Below are 26,077 nucleotides of genomic sequence, written 5' to 3'. Positions count from 1 at the left end.
AAATTTTCAAATGATTAATGAACCACCTCAAAGTGATTCCATGTTGATGTTACAGAAGTTTAAGCCCCACTGAGGACAAACACTGGATTTCAGAACTTTATGATATTTTATAAAGATACTCCTAGCATCGTGTGAGTTTCCTCTGAGTGTACATGAATAATAACGAATGAATTATTCAGTACTTACAGCTGATGTAAGGGTGATCCAGAGTTAACTAGTTACCGGAGTAACTCAGTTACTCCATTGCTTGTGTGGGTTGCTACGATCCTTTCTCGCTTACCTCAATCTCAACCTGCCATGGGCATATCTTGCATGTTTGCTGCTCATTTGAAGCACATAATCTAACATAAAAGACCACTTTTGGCCCAGGGCCTATGTCTTCCCATGCCCTTTCTCAAGTATGTCCACACAAGTTTTTGTAGTCCGTTTGTGGAAGAACATAAAGCATAAAAGTTACTGAAGCATTTACACAGGCTCTCGTTGCTAACTGCCCACCTCCTCTACCTCTCTCACCAATCCCTCAGCCATCTTCTTGACAGAGTATTCTCACACTGGTGGAAAATAAACATAGCATAAGCCTCTGAAAGCTTGGTGTGAGTGAGCCAATATTTCGTCAGTATTTCCCATTTTATTTCTTCACACTGGTACTTTGGAGATTGTCTGAAGTTGTACCTCCAGTGAAGGCAGAGTCAGACAAAAATTAGGGATGTAAAATGCAGTCAAATAGGGGGCAGAACAGGAAAGGAAAGAACAGGACTTGAGGCCAAATTTTCTTTTTTTTTTTTTTTTTTAACGTTTATTTATTTTTGAGACAGAAAGAGGCAGAGCATGAACGGGGGAGGGGCAGAGAGAGAGGGAGACACAGAATCGGAAACAGGCTCCAGGCTCTGAGCCATCAGCCCAGAGCCTGACACGGGGCTCAAACTCACAGACCACGAGATCATGACCTGAGCCGAAGTCGGACCCCTAACCGACTGAGCCACCCAGGCGCCCCGAGGCCAAATTTTCTAGCTCATTTCCTCCTACCTGCTAATTTAAATTTACTTAAGAATCATGCCCTCTGGCCAACTCCTTGCATGATTATCTGACCTCTGTGTTAAAAAGGGAAAGACATGACCAGGAAAACAAAGAAGCAGAGGTTATGAGTGGTGAAAAGGTAGCATAGGGAACAAGACCAGTCTGTCCAATATAATCACCTTAGTGAGGGGTTCTGAACTCTGCTGGTCTCTTCCTGCACAGCTTCTAGAACCCTCCCTTGGCTTATATGAGAGGCAAAGATAGTGAAAGCCACGTACTTTAATTCCCATCTGAGTTGGCAATAGCAAGAGCAGCAACGAAATAAAAAGGCTCAGTGTGGTTGGACCTCAGGTGGTAATTTCTAGCAATGAATTCTGAAGCAACCATGTCACCTCTTCATTCTGCTGATGCTGACTAAAAATGTAGTGCAGCAAATCCAGTGCCAACACAGGCACAGGCCCCACCCCTCACGCCATCCCAGCCATTTCAGAGACTCAGCATGTGAACTCAGGAAAGTCCTTGAATCTACACTGCCAGGCCAAAGGGTGGGAGAGGAGAGTAAAACAGGTGGGGTGCAAAGTGACACAAAACAAAAGAAGGTCAATTAAATTTCAGGAAGTTCAAAGCAGGATAAGGTTTATTTTCTCCACATCTGGGAGGGTGTGTTGTTGTTTTTGTTTTTTCATTCCTGATTTTCAAGGGGAGAATTTCATTCTGTAAAAATTCCATTAGAGAAAAAAAAAAAAGCTAATAGGTTAAGTTGGCTGTTTGTAAGTTAAGATAGTTAATGTGACAGGTATTTTAAAATATATGCAAAAGAGGAAATGTACTTGAAAATACTGAAAGGACTTCAACATAACTGGTATAACAAGGGCAACTAGTTATTAAAAAGCAAAACACACCCACACCCACATACACACACACACACACAGAGGAAAAGACAATGATCTCACTGAATCATTAACCTCAATGATCTAGTCCAGTCAAAATCAATTTTTTAAAAACTGCACAATTGGCAAATATTCTCTCAGTATGTAGTGAATGGCCTAAGGATGCATCTGCTGTTTCTCCCATTGAGAGGAAGGGCTTGCCCCTCATTTAAGGAACCTTGCCCAAAATTTGCATTTTTAGTGATACTTTAGGCACATCTTTGCAAAATATCCTGTTCAGCAAAAGCATAAATTTCTGTTTAGTCTCCTGCAGAATGACAGAATAAATGTCTACTCACTGGCATAGTATTCAAAGCATTTATTCAACAATGTTTTAGAAGTAAGCATATAAAATGCAATCCATAGCCCCAAATATCTTACCATTATGGAATCCAAACCAGCAATGACCTCTTGAAATCTCATTGGATTGCATTGGATGTGACACTAATGTGATTAGATGCTCAGTTTCCCCAACTAGAATGTAACTCCATTGCCCTTACTGTATTATCAGCGCTTGAATCTCCAGCATGCAGGCTGGAAGAATGTCTTTAGACTATTGTGTAAGTTATCTGTCAATTTGAATATTTTAGGACATCCTACTCTTTAATATGGATAATGAAAAAAAAAGAAAGTATCAGGAGAATTGATTAACTTTGTATTTTTGTTCTTTGGTGTTACAATATCTAAATTATGGAAGTGCATTTATAAGAACATTCCCCATTACTGCTCTTCAACTGACACATCAAAAGGCTGTTTTTACCCCCTTGGTTTCATTAAGAAACAAATACTGGATAGACAAGAATTTCTAGTCACAAAATAAGCCAAATGGGATGAAGAAAATGTGTTCTCATATCCCTCAATTCTTTCCTTTGTTTCTTTTCTTTCTTCTTCCTCTTTCTAGAATACCCTGATGTCTGAGACATTTTACCTATTCATGGATTTACATTTCAAGGCTCTCTCCTCAGACCTGCCATCCCTGACCCAAGTGATAGCTATTTTCTGACCCTCTCTACCCTTAAATCCAGTATTTCCTGTGCCTTTAGTCTTCTGTTGGTCTCTTGCTTCTTGAGCAATGCCTTTGATTTTTATCTTCCATAGTGAACATTTTAGGCAGTGGGAGAAATATTTTGCTCAGGAAGTCATCCCAATGACCACTGAATCACACCATCCACCTTAGCTGCCTTTTCTGAGGCACAGGCTATGTTTATCTCTATATAGCAGAATAGTTCCTGCCATTCTTTATTTGGTTCTCTTCACCAGTTAAACTTTTCAATATCCACAATGGATCTGGCATGAAATCACTGGCATAGTCCCCACTTTAAGAAGTCTTCATTCTTAATTGTAAAATGAAGTTGCTTTAAAATACTACCATAATTGGCAAATCAAATTCTCTCCAATAATTAAATGCACATGAAAAGCAAATGGTTGTTGACCTCTTTTGTGGGCGCCCACGATTGTGGATAATTTCCTGGGATAGTATTTGCCAAATGCGGGCAGGTTTGAATCTTTTTTTTTTTTTTTTTTTTTATTTTGGAAAATGGATAATTGAGGAAATGTTATTTAAATGGGAGACATTAGTATAGACTGAGGAGACAATAACGCTGTAAGATGATGCATTCAGGGCAATAGTGGACAGAGGCAGAAAACTTCTGTCACTTTCTGCTTATGTACAATGAGAAATAGCTACTAATAATTCTATGAATAAAGCCTTAAACTAAGAAAACTGAGCTGAAGGCCAGACAATATTCATTTGCTCACTGGTGCCCATTTGGCCAATAGAAGATGAAGCCTATCAGCACCATGGGGGAACTTATTCACGCTTATGTACAATTCTTAGTACAGACACTGTGTTGGTACAGACAAAAATGCCATTTAAAATGAGCTTGCCTGGAGGACTTGCAAAGTCTACAACAGGTACAGATAAAGTCTACTTTATTGGAGTTTTCTCAGTCCATTAACCAATCATTCTAATTATTAGGCCCCCATTTATATAAGATTTTCTTTTTTCATGACAAAATTAATTTGGCCATCATTTCTGTTTGGGGTGGATGGTGGGGAGGGTTTGGCGTCACTGGATTTAGCCAAGTCTCTAACTGAATATTCTGAGCCTAAATGGTGACTCTTTTCATTGTCAAACTGTTAGGTAGACAAAGCCAGTGTAGTAATGAAAACCACAGTTATGGGTATTTGAGTAGTGACGATTACTAATATTGTCAGCCTGTCTTATGTTTCTCTGGAGGGAACAGCTGCCCAAATGGTTATTTTTTGGGCAATAAATGTCCTCAAAACGGAAATACAATTTATTTTTCACTGGCCAGCCAAGAAGTGTAAAAAGGAAAAAGGAGACTTTGGAAGAATGAAGTGCTGACAAAAACCTACTTCAACTACTTTAGTGTTTTGCCTAGGGCAGGCTGTAATGGGGGGGGGGGGGGACAGAGGGTGGATGGTATCTGTAGAACACATGGGGTGACTTCAGACTTGAAAGTAGAATCAAATATGCAAACTAAGGCCAAGTAATGGACAATTTTTCTCAGAAATGGAAGAAGTTATTTATTTGCCAAATATCCTTAGATATTCTAAATTTATTGTATGCTGATTTTAATATAGAATGTAGTATGCATGTAGGCATCTATTTCCACATAAAAATAATAAAACCAAATAGTTTACACACACACACACACACACACACACACACACACACAATTACACTCAGTTAATTCTAAGTCCAAATATATATGCATCTTTAAACTTTTTTTCTTCCACTGGATTTACGTAGAGTTTTCCCTCTTAAAAGTCGGAGATAGGAAATTCTATATTAATAAACATAAAACATTAAAATTCATCCTTCCTTAGTTTCAAAGTTAAATAACTAATATTATTTTACATTTGCAGTATTATTTGTTCACTATTTTCTTCAAAGAACTATTTGTTAAGAGACCACCCAGAAGTTTGAACTAATTGAGGAAGCAATCTTCAGCTTACTTGAGAAGAAAGACTGCATGGAACACATTCCTGGCACTAGTCCTTGGTCATATCTACTTGGATATAATGCAAAGGACAATCATTTTGAAAATACCTTGGTCTTTTCTTTTTGCCCTTAAAAGCCCAAGACATTCATAGTTAAGAATCTGATACTTTTTTTTTCAGAAAAATTCCTTCATAATTTGAGGTTTAGAAATGCCAGGAATAAACGAGCCACCCAAGGAGATCATAAAAGCCAAAGTCACAGATGTAGAAACAGGTTTTTAGTAGTGTGATGAATCTGAGTTTGGGAAAAGTGAAAGACGTAATTCAAAGTAGAGCATTTAGGCCTTGGAATTCTCATTAACTATTTGGTCATGAGAGAAACATCTGCAAATGGGGACTAAAAGGTTTATGAAAAAATATTGAGAGAACACATTGGAACCTAGAATAAAAAAAATGTTGGGCAACTTCTATTTAGAGCCAAGTTAATGGTATTTTCATCAGTACAATTGTAGCATTTCAGGGTTATTAATATGAGTTTGATATTGCGACAAGAGCCACAAGTCCATTTTTTTTCAAGATTTTGCCCCATTTTCCTCTCTTAACTTATGATATTTGTTTGCCTTTTCTCCACTCAGGGAAAAGTACCTGATATAATTTGAAAACCATTTATGTAACTATTTGTTAGATATTCAAGCATGTTAGTATGATTAATAACTAAGTAAATCCTTTAGTACTGTCCTGTCTACTTTATTAAAATAAGTCATATATTTTTATTATCATAAGTTGCTATTTATGCATATGTGTATTACTTTAGAAAAACTACAAAAATAAAGAAAAGCAAAAGATGAAAATAAAACCATGTAGAACTTCTGCTTCTGATAAAGATGGAGTAAGAGGGGCAGGATCTATAACCTCTTGTCTAAAATAACTAAAAGGAAAATGGACAAAATATAGAAAAAACAGCACTCAAAATGTGCTTTGTGTGTGATTGTCCGAGGTTATTGCCAAAAGAAAGTTTCCATGCTACAGTGCAGGATGATGGAGTCTACATCGATGCCACTGGAAAACTTGAGTTGAGGGGATAGAGCCCAGAGTTCTGGAAATCCAATGAAGTCAGAGATCACAGGGCAGAATGTTGGAGAGGAGAGAAAAGAGAAGAAGAGAGGAGACGAGAGGAGAGGTGTGAGGATAGGGGAAGAGAGGGGAGGGGTGTGGGGAGGAGAGAGTGGCTCAAAGAAAGAACTTAAGCAATCTATACACCCAATGTGGGGTTGGAATTCACAACTCTGAGATCAAGAGTCATGCTCTACTGACTGAGCCAGCCAGATGCCCTGAAAAATTTTTAATGTTAAATTAATCCAAAGAAGAAAAAGGAGGGGGGCAGGGAATGAAGAATAGAAGAAGCGAGTAGCAAAATTACCAAGATGATAGATTCAAAACCAACAACATCAATATTTATGTTAAATGTAAGTGATCCAAATAAAACAATTAAAATTCAGAGATTGTCAGATTTAGTTGAAAAGACTTAACTGTATATTTCCTAAAAGATAGTCGCTTTAAATGAAAAAGACAAAAATATATTAAAAATAAGAGGATGGAGAAGTATATGACATGCTAATACTAATAAAAAAAAGATGGGGAGACTATATTAAAATCAGAAAGTAGATTTCAGAACCAAAAAATATCAGCAAGGAGAAGAGGATAATTTCATAATGATAAGTTGATAAAATCATTAGTAAGACATTACAATCTTAAAAAAAAATGTATGCCACTAATAACAGAGTTTCAAATACTTGAAGGTTTTAACCTGATACAACTGTAAGGAGAGAATATCTATCAGTAATTTATAGAGTAACTAGTCAAAAAAACAGTAAACACAAAGAAAACTTGGACACTATAAATCAGCCTGATCTCATTTATATTTATACAACATTCTATTCAATAACAGTGGAATATACATTCCTTTCATGTGTATACCAGGCATCTACCAGGATTCTACAAGATACTACATTCTGGGCCATAAAATAATTCTTATAAATGTAGAAGGATCCAAGTCATGCACAATATACTCTCTGACCATAGTAGAATTATGTTAGAAATCAATTGCAAAAAGACAGGTGGATACACGGATCAGTGGAACAGGATAGAGATGCAAGAAATAAACCCAAATTTCTGTGGTTAATTAAGCTATGCAAATGAAGCAAGAATATATAATGGGGAGACGACAGTCTTTTTTAATAAAGGGTGTTTGGAAAACTGGACAGCTATATGCAAAACAGAAAGAAAAGAAAGAAACTGGATCACTTTCTTATAGCATACACAAATATAAACTCAAAAGGAATTAAAGACCTAAATCTGAGACCCGAAAACCTAAATCTCCTAAAAGAAAATATAGACAATAATCTCTTGGACATTCCCCTTAGTAACATATTTATGGATATGTCTCCTCAGTCAAGGAAAACACTAGCAAAAATAAACTATTGGGACTACATCAAAAATAAAAGCTTTTGCACAGCAAAAGGAACTATCAACAAAATGAAAGGTAACCTACTGAATGGGAGAAGATATTTGCCAATGATATATCTGATAAGGGTTAGTATCCAAAATATATAAAGAACTTCTACAATGCAACACCATAAAACAACAAATAATCTGATTAAACATAGGCAGATGATCTGAATAGACATTTTTCCAAAGAGGACATACAGATGTTCAACATCACTAATCATCAAGGAAATGCAAACCAAAACAACAATAAGCTATCACTTCAAAATAGTCAGAATGGCTAGTATCAAAAAGACCAGAAATAAGTTTTGGTGAAAATGTAGAGAAAAGGGAACTCTTGTGCACTTTTCGTGGGAATGTAAATTGATGCATCCACTGTGGGAAACAATATGGAGACTCCTTGAAAAACTAAAAATAGAACCACCATACAATCCAGTAATTCCACCAGTGGGTATTTACCCAAAGAAAACAAAAATACAAATTCAAAATGATATATGTACCACTATGTTTATTGCAGCCTTATTTTTATAATAGAAGATATTTATTGCATACATATCTGAACATTTTATCCAATAACAAGTGCTATTTTTATTTTCACCGAAATAAAACCAAATTATACAGTGTCTTTAAAAGTGATTTTTAAAAATTGAATATATGATCGGCATCTTTCCATTTCATCAAATCTTCTTTTACATGGATATGGATGTTTATGTGTGTATAAAATATACATGCCAAAAATATTTTAAACAACCATGTATTTTGTATATTTAAGTATGTTTTTATTGTTTTTCTAATAAAACATTGTCATCACATAGCTATAGGTAAATTTTTAGCAATCTGAATTTATTTTCTTAGGCTCAATTCTACAAAGTGAGATTAGTAAGTTAAAGATACATATTCACAAAGTTGTGCAACCATTACCATTATCTAATTCTGGAACACTTCATTACTCCTAAAAGAAACCTTATACCTGTGATAGTCACTCTCCATTCTCTGACAACCACAAATCCACTTTCTGTCTGTTTCAATTTATCATATTCTGGACATTTCATATAAATGGAATGATACACTATGTGGTTTTTTTTTTATGACTGGCTTCCTTCATTTGGCATCATGTTTTCAATCTGTAGCATATATAAGTACTTCATTCTTTTCAATAATTCTTTGCATGAATATATCACATTTTGCTTATCCATTTAGAAGTTGATGGCTATTAGGCTTATATTTTCACTTTTTGCCTCTGATGAACAATGCTGCTATGAACATCCATGTACAAGTTTTTGTGTGGACTAGTAATGGGATTGCACTTCACTATTTTACATTCCTACAAACAATGCATGAGGGTTCCAATTTCTCTACGTCCTTACCAGGATAGGTTTTAATTAAACAAATTATTGTCTGTCTTTTTAATTATAGCCATCCTAGTGGGTGTGAAGTGGCATCTCATTTTTTTTTATGCTTATTTATTTACTTTAAGAGAGAGAGAGAGAAGCAGAGAGAGAGGGAGAGAGAATCCCAGGCAGGTTCCGCATCAGTGCAGAGCCCAATGTGGGGTTCGATCTCACAAACTGTAATATCAAGACCTGAGGCAAAATCAAGTGTTGGATACTTAACCGACTGAGCCACCCGGGCAGCCCTCATTTTGGTTTTTGTGTTTCCCCAGTGACTAATGATGTTGAGCAACTTTTCATGTGTCTGTTGCTCATTTATATATCTTCTTGGGAGAAACGTCTATTCAAATTCTTTGCCCATTTTTAAATTGAGTTGTTTTTTTATCATTGAGTTGTAAGTGTTCTTTATATATTCTAGATATGAGACACTTAATAGATGTATGATTTGCAAATATTTCTCCCAATCTGTGTATTGTTCTTTCATTTTCTTGATATTGACATTTGGAGCACAAAGGTTTTTAATTTTGATGAAGCCCAGTTTATCCATTTGTTCTTTGGTTGCTTGTGCTTTTAATGTCATCTCTAAGAGACCACTGCCTAATTCGAGGTCATGAATATATACTCCTCTGTTTTCTTCTAAGAATTTTATAGGTTTAGCTCTTATGTTTAGGCCTTTGATCTATGTTCAATGAATATTGTGTATAGTATGAGGTAGAGGTCCAGACTGATTCTTCTGTATGTGGCTGTTTACTTTTTCCAGCATCATTTGTTGAAAAGAGTATAGTTTCTCCACTGAATTGTCTTGGCACTCTTGTTGAAACTATGCTATTGATTTTAAAGAGCTTTTTGCATATTAGGGATACTGCTCTTTTTTTTTTTTGGTGCATAATGATGATAAGGTACATCACACTGAATATTTTGTATCTGTTTGGTTACTTCAGCTATGGGCTGTGTAGAGACAACCTTGAAGTTATCAAACAAATGTAAAATATCCAGTGTGATGAGCTTACCTTCAATAAACTACTGAAGGAACATTTTTGTTTGTTTGCTTTTTGGGATTTGGGTTTTTTGGTAGAACTTATTCTTTCTGTCCTCTCTCTCCTTCCATACTGTCCCTTGAAGTAAGCTTCCAGTCCCTATTACACTTTGTATCTCAGCCAACAAGCGTGCTTTCCAGCATCTAAACGTAAAGATCTGGCTTTATAAATAAAGATACAGTTTGTTTTTATCTCCATTCACCACTTTTCAATTTGCTATTTAACCAATTAATAATCCTCCAAGAGTGGAGAATCTTAAAGGAGATTATTATTTTTTTCATCAGGTGTGTCCAAAATATTTTTGGTGACTTTATATGATTACTATCATTAGGGTAACTTACATAGAGCCTACTCATGCTGAATAACACTCCTTTGGTTGTCCTTAAGGAGCAAAATAGTTCAAATTGTAAATTATCAAGGCCCAGGATGCCTTTGTTTACTTCAAGAGAAATCCCATGGGCTATATAGAAAGTTGCTCTGCTCTGAACAGTCTTCTTTAATCGAAGGATCCTCAGCATTACACAGAGCACGAATGCAATTATATCAAAATCTCAACTTCACAGGCAGTCAATACACTGCAAGACATTTTGTGTACGCTTAGATAATTTTCAATTGTATAGCAGGGCACAGATGAAAGGAAATGTTTTTATATAGTCCGTTCAAACTTGAATTTCCTGTAGTGTTCACCCATGCACCAAAAATTTGGATTTGCAATTCATGAGAACATTCTGATACATAAATGAAATACATAAACAAAGAAAGAACTGATTCCTGATAAATTTCATAGTCAACCAGTCCTGTTCCATAATTTAGGATAATAGGCTTAATTAACAACCAATTTAAAGTGTTGATAATAACAGGAGCATAATTTCTATACTTCTCCTTTAACATTAGGAGAATGGAACAACTGGAATCCCTTCTGTTGGTTGGTTAAAACACATGCTTTATTTAAAATTACACTTATCTACTACTATGCTGCATAGAAACCAGGATTTTTAAAAAGAGGGCACCCTGGCATTCTAGGTATTGTAGGTATGTCATATCTGAATGACTTTCTCCCCTTCTGAGGTGGCAGCTACTGGCCTATAGCAAAGCCATGGAATAATTATTATCCAGGAGTCATAGATTGTTTACTTCTGATGCTCAACATGGACATTTTCATGCTGGTGCAGACAAAGAGGGATGAGGGGAGGCAGTGCATTTTTTTTTTTTCACAGAATGCATAGTAACACACATTAAGATCACGTTTTGCTCTATACTAATTTTTTTTTTTTTTTAATTTGAGAGAGAGCGTGAGTGTGAGTGTGGGAGGAGCAGAGAGAGAGGGAAAAGAATCCCAAGCAAGTTCTATGCTGTCAGTGCAGAGCCCTAACCGGGACTCGGCTTGAACTAAGGAACCGTGAGGTTGTGACCTGAGCCAAAGTCAGGAGCTGGATGCTTAATCAACTGAGCCAGCCAGGTGGCCCTGCTCTATATCAATTATAGTAAATTGGTATTTTCCTTCACTGTTTAGACCTCAAACTCTTCGAACTATTTTGTTTTATGTTTGGGCAATTAATGCATTACCATGAATGATTTCACTATGAGACCAAGCTAGGTTTCAATTTTTGACATAACCTAACCTTTTATGGGATGCAGATGTTTAAATGATGATGCATTGTTCTTCTCATTCTGCTATCTGAAGATTAATTTGAAATAGTAATAATACATAATGAGATAGTCACAATAAAGGAGTACAGAAGATCAATGCCTTCCATTTTGAAAATAAAGGTTTTCAACTCTGCATTGACATTTATTTTCCATTTTTCTGGTGCACCAGCTATTTGTTTAATAAAAGGAGACCTTTCCAGTGACAAGGACATTATCTTACTCATTTCTATAATTCTGTGAGCACTATCAATCAGGAGGTTTGCTTTCAAGTCATGGTAATACATATTGGGTTTTTCCTTTCAGTCATAGAGTTCCAAGGCTCAAAGCCTGTACGTGGGCTATAAAGCTAATACTAAGAGTGACTGCAATGTGGCTTGGAAGCTAGAAGAAATAAAAGGATCTGCAGAGTTTGGAATGATGTGCCCCAAATAATAAACTTTTATAGAACAAAACATACTGTTTTGCATTTAGAAATAAATTGCCCAAATACGAACTAGGAAGATAATAAACTTATTCAAGGTAGCTTCACAGGACAAAACCAGAACGAATGGATGACAGTGAGGAAAGCTGATTTCGCACAATGTCAGCAAGAACTTTTTGGTAAGTCCTCTCAAAGTGAAACGAATTGCCCTGCAAAATACATAGTGCTTTCTGAGGCTGCAGGTGTTGAAGTAGATCAACAAATTATATCACACAAGGGATTCCTGTGGTGGGTGGAACACTGGAACAGACCAGGTTCTTTGAACTCTGATTCAAACCTTTCAGGTTTGAATCTGATCTAACCTTTCAGGTCAAAAGTCTTAAGAATATCAGGTGGATAAAACAGTCCATTAACAAGGAGGCTATAAATGAGTGAAAGACATGTCAATAATTAATTACAGCATAAATACATAGAAAACTGTGCTACGTAGAGTAATGGTGATGCAAATAAAATACTAAGAGGGAACTGAGACAAAAGTCACTAATTTCAGCGGGCAGGCGGTACAATGTAAGGTTGCCTGAGGAAGTGTTCTATTAATGATCCTATTGGGAGCCATAGTTCAGGAGGGAGGGATCAAGGGTAAGCGATTCCTGCCTGAGAGAAGTGAAGGAGCAAAGGGTGAAAGAACTGCATGAATGTTTGGGAAGAGAAGATCTGGAGAATGAAGTCTGGAGACTGTCATTGTCATCATCTTTGTGATAAATTTGCATTTACTTTAGCTACCAAGATCTGCCTCTTGGTGCCTTAAACAAATAGTTATGATATTGTAAACTATACTATATAAATCATAAACTTTACGATCATTCTATTGATTTCCTCTTTGTAATGTAAGATAACATTGGAGAGTGGTAAAGTTACAAAGTTAGGAAGCTTCTTCCCTCGGAAGGAAAAAAAAAAGTAAAAAATGTTTTAAATCATAGACCTAGTCTGATCTGCTCACAAGATCCATCGGGTCCCAATTTTGCGTCAAATAACTGTAAAATTCATGTGGCAGTTTATTTTTAGCCATACTCTATTTATTGAGTTCCATCTTTTATTTTTTTTATTTTATTTAAAAAAAATTTTTTTTTCAACGTTTATTTATTTTTGGGACAGAGAGAGACAGAGCATGAACGGGGGAGGGGCAGAGAGAGAGGGAGACACAGAATCGGAAACAGGCTCCAGGCTCTGAGCCATCAGCCCAGAGCCCGACACGGGGCTCGAACTCATGGACCGCGAGATTGTGACCTGGCTGAAGTCGGACGCCCAACCGACTGTGCCACCCAGGCGCCCCGAGTTCCATCTTTTAATTGTTCTCTTTAGAATGTTTTTCTGAGTGTCTGATGTTTGCACCTTCCACTTTTTTGACAACAAAGTATCCCAGATAACCAAAATAAATACATAAATAACATTAGATCATATTACAGATGGATATGAACCTCCCAAACGTGTCCATAATTTTTCCTAAACAGCAATACGACTGGACGACATCTGAAAACAGACTGCAGGAACTGAGTCACCACTAAGTCTCAGTATCTCAGTTTAGCTCCTTCAGGGAACTGGTATCTCTCTGATACCCTTCAAGCCCTCTGGGCTCAAAGACTTTGCTCTCTCAGAGAAAGTAGGCTCAGCAGATAAGAGCCACCCAGTCAAGCCAACCTGCTGACTTTGGGCATTTTCTAATGTGGAAAAAAAAAAAAAGGCAAAATTTCCAGCTGGCTAATTTTGCTACTTGTTAGTCTACCCGAAGCCTTTTATTGCCAGAACATATTAACAGTCTTGGTTGTGGTCAGCAGTTTTTTATGTCCTGTGCCTGGGTGTGGGTTGTTGGTTTTTTGTTTTTGTTTTGTTTTGTTTTTTGTATTTATTCTGTTGTGGCTTTGTAGTATTTCTTGAATTTGTGACATGGACAGTCACAAGCTATTTTTTCAAATGTTTACTTTTTTATTTTTTTTTCAACGTTTTTATTTATTTTTGGGACAGAGAGAGACAGAGCATGAATGGGGGAGGGGCAGAGAGAGAGGGAGACACAGAATCGGAAACAGGCTCCAGGCCCTGAGCCATCAGCCCAGAGCCTGATGCGGGGCTCGAACTCACGGACCGCCAGATTGTGACCTGGCTGAAGTCGGACGCTTAACCGACTGCGCCACCCAGGCGCCCCTACTTTTTTATTTTTAAGAGAGAGAGAGACAGAGTGTGAGTGAGGGAGGGGCAGAGAAAGAGGGAGACACAGAATCCGAAGCAGACTCCAGACTCCGAGCTGTCAGCACAGAGCCCAATGTGGGGCTCAAACCCACCAACTGAGAGATCATGACCTGAGCTTAATAGACTGAGCCACCCAGGCGCCTCACAAGCATTTATTTCTAAAACATTGTTTCTGCCCCATTTGCTGTTTCTCCTTCTGGGATGGATGGCAATGTCCACAATGCCCATAGATGTTTTAGTCTCCTTTCCCCACACACCTAGCTTCCCAAGCCCCAGTACTTTTTCCCCTTCTTCTCTTGGGTTTCAGTCTGCTTCTTATTGTCATTGTTGCTTTTCAGACCTATTTTCCATTTACTAATTATCTCTTCAATGTGTCTCAACTTTTCAGAAACTCCTGGATTGACTTTTTAATTTTAGTTATTAGTATTTAATTATTAATTGTTTTCCCAGTTTTAGAATTTCCATTTGAATGCTCTTTTTTTGTTGTTGTAGTTTCCAGTTCTTTGGCAAAATTCTCTCAGAGTCTAATTTCTTAAACATATTACTCACATAAAATCTGTATCTGATAATTCTAATATTTAGATCTCTTATTGATCTGTTTCTATTTTCTGTTTTATTACTTGGATTTTTTTGGATTGTTTCTTTTTTTAATGTTTCTATTTTTGAGAGAGAGAGAGAGAGAGAGAGAGAGAGAGAGAAGGAGACAGCAACAGTGTGAGTGGAGCAGGGGCAGACACACACACACACACACACACACACACACACACACAGAATCTGAAGCAGGGCAGGCTCCAGGCTCTGAGCTGTCAGCACAGACCCCAATGCGGGGTCGAACCCACAGACCACGAGATCATGACCTGAGCCAAAGTCCTACGTTCAACCCACTGAGCCACCCAGGTGCCCCTTTGCTTGTTTGTTTTGGTCCTTTGGGCCTACCATCTGGTATTATGCGTAACTGTAGATGAGAAGAGGTGAAGCTAGAAAGGTAAGCTAGCACTGGTCCCTGAGAACCTTGCAAATGATATTAAATAATTTGAACTTAATGTTCACAGTAATAGAAAGGTGTTGAAGGGGTTAAGTGGGCAACTTTTTTCAGATTCACACTTGAGAAACACTAGCTTCTGTGTGGGAGAGTGCATTAGAAAGTAACAAGACTGAAGAGGCAGACACCAATGGGTAAGGATTGCAGGAATTTAGACAAGAGGGGATGGTCATGGAAGGTAGGGTTTATGCTAATTGAGATAGAAAAGGAGATATTTATGGGATAGAATCAACATGGTGACTCTGTTTTTGGAAATAGAATGGAGAGAAAACAGTATAATTTACTACACTAGATAAAACTGGGAGCAGTTCAAATTTCAGAGAAAGAAAATGTATCAAAAGAAATCATTAGTGACTGATGAGGAGCGTTCCACTGGAGTAGTTGAGGGGAAAAAGCACATTGTTGTGAGTTGAAAAGTGGATGCGGTGAAAGGGTAGACAGTGACCACATGTAATTAATTCATGAAGCTTGGCTCTGATGGGAAGGAGAGAGATTGGTAGATAGAATGTATGTGAGATTATGCAGAGTTATATATTTTTAAGACAAAAAGTTATGACCATGGTTAAATGCCAATAAATAGGAAGAAATAACCAGAGTGGAGAGGTTGAAGATACCAGAAAAAAAAACCTTAATTAATCGGGACTGTTTCTGAGAAGAGGATATGGGATCTTGAGCTCAGGGTGCAATGTCTGCCTTAGACTCTTAGAGGTAAAGCATAGCTTTTTTTTTTTTTTCTTCTTTCCCTAATAGAAAGGAAAAGAGAATCTATGGAGGTGCTGGTAGTCAGAAACAAGTTTTGGTGGCAGAACAGTGACAAAATTCTTTCCAGATGGGTTCTATTTTTAATATGAATTAGGGAGGCTTAGATATCTGCTACAGGGCATTCAAGAAACAGAAAACCTTTAAGAAATCTGATAGAACTGCCACACAGCATTAAAGATCCATCTGAGGTCAGATATGATGATCTGTGGTCCAGATATGATGACCCATTATGCAAGGTGTTAGGAGGGTTTCCTAGCAGTCCCCAGCAATTTGGAGCAAGTATAGAAGAGGTGAGCTGTTAGATTTTCCTGAAAAAGCATTTCTGGCTGGTGGGTCCCTCTGTAGACAACAGGTCAAAGACAGTGAGAATGTTGGCAAGCTGATGGACAACAGAAGAGAAAGCAAAGGCTGAGGGAGCAAGCAGGTAGAAGAAAGACAGGAAGTCTGGGATGGAAGTTTCAGGTCAGTTTGATGGACCGGTCGTCCAAAAGTCCAAACATTCTTGTTAGGATGACTGGGATGATGACAATTTTTGACTTATGTATAAGAAAACCAGTTTGCTTGAGGCAGTCTTGATTTATATTACTTTGCTGGAATAATTAATAAGTCACCTTACTAATTTCACCTTCAAAGTGTTCCCGGTTGGCTAATAAATTATATGGCCTTGGTATCTATGTAGAATTGGAATGGACCAGGCTTGGTAGAAGGAAGATAATGAGTTCAAGTATGGACATGTTGAGTTCAACTAGTTTAAAGGAAATTCAGGGTGAAAGGTCAAGTAAACTTTACATGCACATACAACCAAAATTCTATCATAAAACATAAAACAGTACTAAATGACTTCTAATTTATTATCTTAAGAATGATATACTAATTTGCAGACAATAAACTTCTAGAAAATATTTGCATTAAAAATTTGAGAGCCCTTTCGAAGTATAAAAATAAATGACATTTTTTGGTAAAATGAAAAACATTAATCACCTGAGGAATAATTTTAACATTGACCAAATGGTAAATGGACTGAGTTAAGTTGAATCATACCTCAAAACATCACAAGGTGGCAGCACAACTACAAAATGACATAGTTAAGAGAAAAGATCCCTTTCAGCTATTTCTGCAGTTAGAATATTTGGGAGTTTGTACCCATTGTACATGCTTGTATGAACGTATGCTTTTTCATTTAAAAATAATTGCTTGTTTTATCATTATTGCTGACTTGCAAAAGTGAAAATTAAAAAGTTTGTTTTTAACATGTACATTATTTTATAACATTCTACATAGACCAAAACACATGATTACTAATATACATTATGTCATTTTTATAACTGTTGGTGTATAGGCTATATATACAAAACACCATAGTTATAAATGTTTTATAAATTTGCATCAATTGGTATATTGTAGTTAGACAATTTTATTTCAATGATCTTTTTAATACATTTAACTAGTGAAAATAAATTCAGTAACTTCATTTGGTGACTTTTAGAAGGAAGGTGTTCAGAAGTCTCATGGAGAAACTCTTGTTTGCCATATTCTAGTAGTAAGAACTTCAAGTGTAGGGTAGGGTTATCCAATTTAGTCAATGAAAAATACAGGACACCCAGATAAATTTGAACTTCAGATAAACAACAAATAATCTCATTAGCATAAGTATATACCATGAGATCTTTGAGACATACTTCTACTAAACATTATTCAGTTATCCTTTAATTTTTATATGGCAGCCCTAGTGGGGAGGACAATGGGAGGGAGAAGAACTGGGGGGGGGGGGGAAGCAAATTGCTGGAAAAACCAGAGAAATCCAGGATTCTGGGCTCCAAATCTGATCTAAGATTTAGAGGTCTTCAAGATCAAGGAACTAGAAAAAGAATTATAAATGGACCTGAACTAGGCTGCATTCTGTGGCGAACTCATTTGTATGTTAAGCTAAACAACATGGGCTAAGGTTAATCAAGTACTCTGGTGAATTACCATCTACACCACACATTGATTACTGATCTTTAAACAACAAAATGCAACAACATATATTTAAAGCTAGCTCAGTATCAGACAAAATTGAATAAATAACTACAATTCAGACATTTTGGGGTCTTACCCATGTTCAGAGTTATCATTATGAAAATCTGTCATTAGAGTATCAAGGCTCGGAAATACCATTTTAATTTCATTTAATTTAACAAACATGTCTGGCACCTTCTATACCCAGAGGACTGACTAAGACTCTGAGACATAAGGATTAATAACACACTGATGTTATCCAACTCAGTGGACATTTATAATTGATAAAGTGAGAGTTAAAATCACACACAATGGCAAAACTCATTCTAACCAATTTTTTCCTGGGTTTCAGTTCATGGTCAGCTGTTTTCCCCTTTGTTCTTCCCTGGGATGGTGTCTTTCCCTCTTCTGTATGATTTTCAACTACCATTTTAATACTAAAGACTTCCAAATCTATTTTCAGCCATGAGTTCTCTCCTGTGCTTAAAATATATACATTCAACTCACATGGGTTCTCCATTGTCCTGTCAGTCTTTCCTAAATTAGATTCACAATATTCTTCAAGAAACCTTTATTCTTCCTTTATTCTCAATCTTAGTCTATTGTATTTCTCTTCATGCTATCATCTGCCCTTGAAAAAGTCACACTATCCTTGACTTCTTTCTTTCATCCAATAAATGCATCATTTTTAGATCATGCCTACACTGTTCCAAAGCCTCTCTAAACTCATTTCCAGGCTTTAGTCTTGCTTTTCTTAAATTTAGAGATTTTTTGAAATTATCAATTATTTCTACTTACATTATTCATTTTATACCGATTATTATTATTTAAATCTGAGAAGATTTTATGCACTTAACAACACTGAAAGTGGGAAGAAGACTAAAAAGGAAACAAAGACTGAGTCAGGGAATGGCCTGAGGTTGGGAAGTGTTCAGACATCTGGAACATAGGCGCTTGGGATAAAAGGCCAGGAGATGAAGAAAGCCCCATGTTCTGCACTGTACTGTGCATTGACAGCAACAGTAAGCATTTATAGGGCACCTACTGAATGTGAGCATCTATATCTTCTAGCTAGGTGAATAATGCAGATAAATGTTCCTTTTCCTCTAGGCTGCCGGGAAGAAAGGGAAGGAAACGGGACTTTCTAAATCTGGGTTATCTGACCTGGCAATTTAAAAAGTGGTGAGCATATCTTTATATAAGAACAGATAGTATCTTACAGGACTAGCAAACTATGGTGGCATAATCCAAGGAATGTAATCAATGAGAACATAAATCTGAAAAAACCAATAAAATATGACTATTGTTATACTGTATGTTAATTAAACATAAAACGGGAAAGAATTTGCACAAATGACTCTGATTAGTGTTTCTTATATAAAGCCAAAGTAGATGTTCAATTTTTTTCCTGTAGTTAGTTTTCCAGAATCTAGAATCAGCATCAATGTCAAAATTTCTCTGTAGCTAATCATAGTTAGGTACCTGAGCATAATTTAAAAGATATTGACTTTGACTCATCTTTTCAACACGAGGGCTCATTCCTATGCTTGCCCTACACATATTTCATCTTCTTCCCTCAGCCCCTTCACTTAGAGGAGTCCTTGGACCAAATATGTGGATTCCTGTTGCTCTTTCCCTCTATACCTGGACATTCAGGGTGACCTAAGGGCTCAAAGAGTAGAACATAAGAAGCTCTAGGTGCCCTCTTTGTCCAGGGGCAGCGACCCAGGTGCTGCAGAGGACGTGAGGGCAGGTTTTGGCAAAGTAAAGGGATGGGCTTTGGAAGCCCCTCCAGGTAGGAGAGGGGAAACGTGGTCTGGGCAAAGCTCTGGGAAGAGGATGAAAGGACAGGTTGATCCGGCTCAGCTGAAAGGAGCCAATCATTAACAGGATCCAACATCCTTCAAGTTTCTAGAAATGGGCCTTGAGGGAGTCCCTCTAGCCTCACACACGGAATGGGGTAACTGAGAGATTGAAGACCATGGAGGACTAAATCAGCTTAATTACACCCTTTGGTGTAAGGATAGGAAGGCCCCCAAATGTTTGAAATTCTTTTTACAGAAAACAAAACATTTGCTTTAGGGACATAAAAGGCTTGAAATGTAAATGCATGAGTGAAACTCATTCACACTGAAGTGTAATCAGTCAGTCAAGAAATCAATAAACCAGAGAAGTATCAGATCTTCCGGAGTGGGGGTAGAGAGCAGGAGTCTCACTTTATGAGGTAGAGGCGAGGTGGAAAGTTTGGATAAAGGCAAAGAAAAGAGACCCAGGAGATTATGAAGCCAAACTTCACCTACGTGGCAAATTTTACTAGTGATTCATGATGTGCGTCCATCTGTCTTCTCCACTAGCTTGTGAACTCCTTGAGCCAATTACTGTGCAACCCCTAGTATGGTGCCTGGTGCAAATGGTAAGCACTACATCATCCTGTGCTCAATCTGAATTTAGCTGCAAACTGGCAGACAGCAACTGTGTGCAAATGAATTTTTGCTTTTCCTGTCCATCCAAGCAGATGGATTATTGGAACCCTAGCCCTCCTGGAGTTCTGGAGGGTCAGAGCTGCCCTCCCAGGCCCATCTGTGCCCACACAACCGAATAAAACAAAGCTCTTATCCACTCAGCTAGATAGCAAATAAGGAAAATGATTTTGAAGACGTATGCCCCAAATTCTCTTAATATAAAAACTACGAGGCTAGAATTTTTTAGTTGTTTCTGTTTCTCAGTATACCTTAGGATCCTGTGCATTTTAGATTCATTATCATTAATTTTGACTTTCTGATTTTTTTTAGAATGAGTTTTCATGGAAGGGTCCCAGCACATAGTGCTAGCATAGTACCTGGCAAATAGCAAGCATTTGATAACTTTTCATTGAATGAACAAAATGAATGCAAGAATGATCAAATGAAGTGATCCCCAATTCAAAATAAGAGAGTCAAAATAAGAAAAAATCAGACAGTGTAGGTGGAGACTGATCCAAGATATCCATGAAACTTTAAAAGTTTAGGAAAATCCAGATTCACCATAAAAATAATTTGAATTTTATTTAACTTAATTGGATGTTATTCAATACAGTAAATGTAACTGGAGTATAGTAATCGGAATTTAGTAACAAATCAAGTGATTTGTGTTCCCTGTAGGGAAATTTCTATGCCTTCCAAGACTGAGAACCAACCCCTGAACTGTAGTCAGTTTTCTGTTACTTTTATTTTGTGAGTTTGTTTTGTTTGTTTTTGTCTTGCCTTGTTTTGCAAATGGCCTCCTGGCCTTCTAGCAACCCCTGCCACCCCTATATCAGGTGTCACTCTCCCACCCCCTTCCCCCCCCCCCCCCCCGTTAGACTATAAAACAATGAATAGAAGCTCAAAATAGTCCAGCACCATTTGATATTTTAAACAAATCCTGGCTTTATCTGAACGTGGCTAGGAAGTCTTCAATCCCAGGAGTCTTCTCATCTCCATCACCAGGAGAAGCCATTCTGTGGACCTACTACTTATGATATAGCTGAGAACGCAGTAGCAACAGAGCATTTCAGAGAGCTTGACTGGGTCTTTCTCATAAACTCTAGTATCCTTAAGTCATCTGAAATCATTAATGACAATTTTGTAATCCATGTCTGAATTTCTTCTTTCATGGCCTCTGACTTTTAGGTGCTTAAACTACAAGTATGGGATTCATTCTAAATCACGAGGATGGTCAGAGGAAATTGTTAACAGAATGGTTTGTTTCTGGTGGATAACAGCTTATTGGAAATAAGAATTAAGATAATATGCCTTATTTTACATGATTGATAGTGTTTTCAGCCACCACTTCTGATCAACTCAGGCTATAATTTTGTGGAATTAATGAAAAAGGACTTAATGAGAGGCTGTCCTTCTTTCACCGTGTAGGTCTCACGGCCATACACAAAACCAAAGTTCCCTAAATAGGGAACTTCCATTCCACACCAGCATGCCCTAACTCGATTTGTGGATGACACCTCTAGAGCTCAGCAAGTAACAAATTAATCATTTTTTTCTTACTGAGGCATTTTACCTTCTAATGTGAATTTCAGAACTTGTCTTGATTAATGTCAGTGTGCTGAACACTGTTGCCATTAAGTCATAGATCTTGCAAAAAGCCAATTGGAATAATAATTCATGTATCTCCTGGAGAAAAGGTTTTCCAAATTCTCAATGCGGTATTCTGATGGATTAATCTATACCTTCCTGATGCTCCTTTCAAACACTGGCTTTCCTTGTAATAGTGCTTTTTTTAGGATTTTTTCTATCATGTCAATTTACTGAAAACAATGTTCCTACTTCAAAACTGCATATAAGCAACAGGTATTGAAGATGTTGTTCTACATGAATTATTAGTGTTTGAGGGCAATATTCTGTAAAATATTCCTCCAGGACCCCCAAACAAATTTTACTACTATCCTTTTACATTTAATGAAAAAAATGTCTAGAGAATATGTAATAATATATGCTAGTATATGTGTGCTAGTCTTTTAATCTAGTATTTATTTACCCATTCAAACTCAGTAACACCGAACTTTACAGAAATATATTTCCATGTGAGAAACAGTGATTCCAGACAGAAATATATTTTCATTTGAGAAAGAGTGATTCAAGATTCCAACTCTCCAGTCCTTTCTTGAGCTAGGTAGGTCATGACATCCTTCTACACAACACATCCTGTGTTGGAAGTGAGTTACAGTTATTAAACTATATCCTCATGGAGGCAGAAAGTTGATGGTAAATTACCCAGTAAAGATTAAGCTGATTTTAAATGCAACCACGGGAATTTAATCAACTGTTAAGTGGTGCCTTGATTTTTAAATTATATGAAAGTCACTTACCGTATTTTCTACTCTGAGCTCCTACCCCAACATCTGGCATACAGTTAGTGTTCAGTGTCAACCCAATGGAAGTCTCAGATTTTTTTTAGGGAGAGAGGCTGGTGGAAAAAAACCTTCTTTGACTCATCCACTAGGTGGCACACAGGGACCGTACTTCACACACACCATCACAGAGTCTACCTTTCATGGTGTAAATAAAGAGCTGCATTATTAATTTATGCTATCACGGCCACTCTACACCTAATATTTGCTTAACCAGCTGTTTCCTCTAATTCTCCTTAAACACTATTGACTAAAATCCTAAGCATATTCAGGGTTCCATCCCTCCCGATTTTCCTCCAACAATATTTTGTTACCTTTAAATAACAAACTAAGTACATTTAAATAGCACAAACCAAGTACCATGGTTACTAATAATGAATCCAGGATGTTGGAAAATCAACTAAAGGCAACAGAAGACTCTGATGTAAAAGTTATTTTCAAATTTGCTTTGCATTTTGTTGGAATTTTAATTGGTGGAATATCATTCCCTTAAAAATGTAATCTGGAAAATAAAACATGCATGGGAAACACGCAAAAGGAGATGAAAAGAAAGCTGGCACTAGCATTTTCTGGAAATGAGAGTTATTTTCTGAAAATGATTCGCGTTCATTTTTCCTGAAACAAAGTACAGTGTTACCTTAAGATTCAAAAAGACTTCTTCAACTCTTCAGAAAATACCAGCATTCCACAACCAAGATGTTAAAAGGCAGGACTGTTCCGTAAACCATCTACACATAAAGTATCTTTCTGCATATTCCGCCAAATGTATTTATCCTGGATGTGTTACTTGCTCCCAAAGGAAGGAAGAGGAAGTGAAACTACTAGGGATATAATGAATTGATTCTTCTCTGTGAAAGTCTCTTCAGTACTTCTAAATTACAGTGTCCGTCATTCCTCTGAAAGACAGGGCCTGCTGACAATAAATAAATGGCTCACTTTATAAGAACATGATGCGCTCCTCTTTCTTCTTTTCTCATGGAAAGCCCAGGCCCACTGGACACTTCTGTTTGGAATACTGGCTTCTGGGCATGTTCTCCCAGGGGGCCAGTGATCTTTTAAGTTTGTTGGTTTTCTCTTGCTCATTTAATTAACCTTAAAGAAAATTACTCCTACTTATCTATTTTTTCCCATTTTTAAGCTGTTTCCAATTTTGTGAAGAGGTTACCAAAAATGTAACGTCAGCTCTTAGCTTAAACAATTAAATTATTAAGAACAGATAGCCCCCAAATGACTAAAGACTAATAAATGTTCAATAGACCTCTGGCATACATTCTATTTTACTGAATGGAATTGAAAACTTTTTTATTAGTAGAAATAAATGCAAATGAGGATAAAAACTAATGTAAGAATTAAGAACTATCACAGTAAAAGTTATCCAAAAAGAACTTGTGTGATTTATTTTTGGTATAACAATATTCCCATTTTATGATTCCATTAAAATATTGAAGTCACTGGAGTATGTATAAAATTACTGCAAAATTTAGTACACTGAAATAATCAAATAGAATGATTACCAGAAACTACATTTGTAATGAATAAATATTACATTTCACTTAGAAATTAATTCACAGGCTTTATTTCTTAAGAACCGTTAGCTTCCAAGAAGCCAGCCAGTATGTTTGATTTTATGACATCACACTGGAACATGTACAGGAACACTTTCCACCCTAAAAATTCCCAAATGTACTAGCCACTTTGTGTATTTTTCCAGTGATAAATGAAAATAAAATAACTTATTTTCAAAGTAATAAACCATCTCATTTTGAACACAACAGTCAAATTCAATGGAAGAAAACAACTTCATTTAAGCCCCAAAGTGTTCAGATTTGCTTAGGGTGGTGAACAGTCTCAATACATAAATCGTTTAACCAACTTTTAAAAGTAATCTTAATAACTATGACTTTAAAATATTTTTCAGTGCCTTAAAATTATCTAGCAACATCATTCTATGTATGACACACATAATTCTATAATCTTAATTTCACAATTAATCGGAGAAGCTGGGAACAAAACTGGTAACACCTCAAAGATTATCAATCTAACAGGTATTACCTACATGATTGCCGTATCTTTCTTTTCCACACAAACTTATATATTTCCTAAAATAAAAGTCATAAGTCTGGAATGGTCATTCCCATTCCTTAGCATTTCCTTCAATCCATACTATTTTTTTTTTTTTTTATAATTTCAGGTGCAATAAAAATGCTTGTTGAAACACAGATGGAAAAGCCAAGAGTTGGAAACCACATGCCTACCAGATTTATAGTAGCACTAGCAAAACCCAGGATACTAGAGTTAATCCTTACCCCAAAGTAGACTGAACTTTTTTTATTGCACTTCAGCATTTTGTCTGACAATATGACTCTTCAAAAAAAAAAAAAAAAAAAGTGGAGATGTCATGTTAAACCCAAAAGAAAATTAAAGAAAATAAGAAAACTTGTTTTAATGTATATATACATCATAATATGTATTGCTCTCTGAAATCTTAAAGGCACAAGGTTTGAGAGGAAGAGTGAAAAATTTATGGAAGTTTTACCTTGTCCTGAAATCCAGAAGTTCAGATGCTCTCAAGTCCTGCTGAGGTTGGAGCCTGGAGATCAAGTGAAGCTAGCGCTCTTTCTCCTCACCTTAAGTTTGTCTCTGGGCAAGTGTGTGTGTGTGTGTGTGTGTGTGTGCGCAGAATGTGTCTTTGTGGCGCTGGATGGCAGAGGTCCTGGTCCTGGGAAGAAGGAGGCACTTTCTCACCAAGAGCAGAAGAAAAGCAAAGCGTCACCAGGAAAGTTCTCCTCCCAGATCCCCTAATTACAGCCTAACGTGCACTTCATGCAAACTTCAGGGAGGAAGGGAGGGGCAGCTCTGTGCCCAGATCTTGTGAAACAGCAGCTTCTTAGATGACTTTCCACTCTGCTCAGATCCCTGAGTATCCCGCTCAGGGGTTCAGGGAAAGCAGCAGCTACAGCCGCAACCCCCACCCACACCACACCTCCTGAACTCTCACCACTCCTAGGTCTGTACAGAGGGGCTGGGGTAAGGGGTCTGGAGGATGGTCTATGGGGCAGCAGTGTGAGACAGAAACTCCAGGACAGTGCATTTTCGCGCGCTAGCGTGTGTGTGTGTGTGTGTGTGTGTGTGTGTGTGTGTTTGCCTTGGTTAAAAGAAAAATCCAAAGGTAGAAAAGGTCCTGGCTTTTCCACCTCCCTCTCCCCAAAGTAGACCTAGGGTGAATAGG

General features: G+C 37.1%; 1 protein-coding gene across 2 annotated transcripts in view; it reads right to left on the bottom strand.

The window, feature by feature from the left end:
• The window catches only part of HAPLN1 (hyaluronan and proteoglycan link protein 1), a 74,629-nt gene extending 48,863 nt beyond the window's left edge, over window positions 1-25,766 (bottom strand). The window contains exon 1 of one of the 2 annotated variants that reach the window (XM_040449333.1): window positions 25,385-25,766. The gene's annotated coding sequence lies outside the window, so the exon portion shown is untranslated. The remainder of the gene's footprint in view (window positions 1-25,384) is intronic. The other variant, XM_040449307.1, reaches the window with a different exon arrangement.
• Window positions 25,767-26,077: the final 311 nt, after the last annotated feature.

Source organism: Herpailurus yagouaroundi, unplaced genomic scaffold (genome assembly GCF_014898765.1).
Source record: "Herpailurus yagouaroundi ecotype Mexico unplaced genomic scaffold, PumYag 29, whole genome shotgun sequence".
Classification (NCBI taxonomy): Eukaryota; Metazoa; Chordata; class Mammalia; order Carnivora; family Felidae; genus Herpailurus; species Herpailurus yagouaroundi.
Note: the sequence above shows the minus strand (reverse complement) of the source record. Positions and strands in the feature narration are given on the sequence as shown.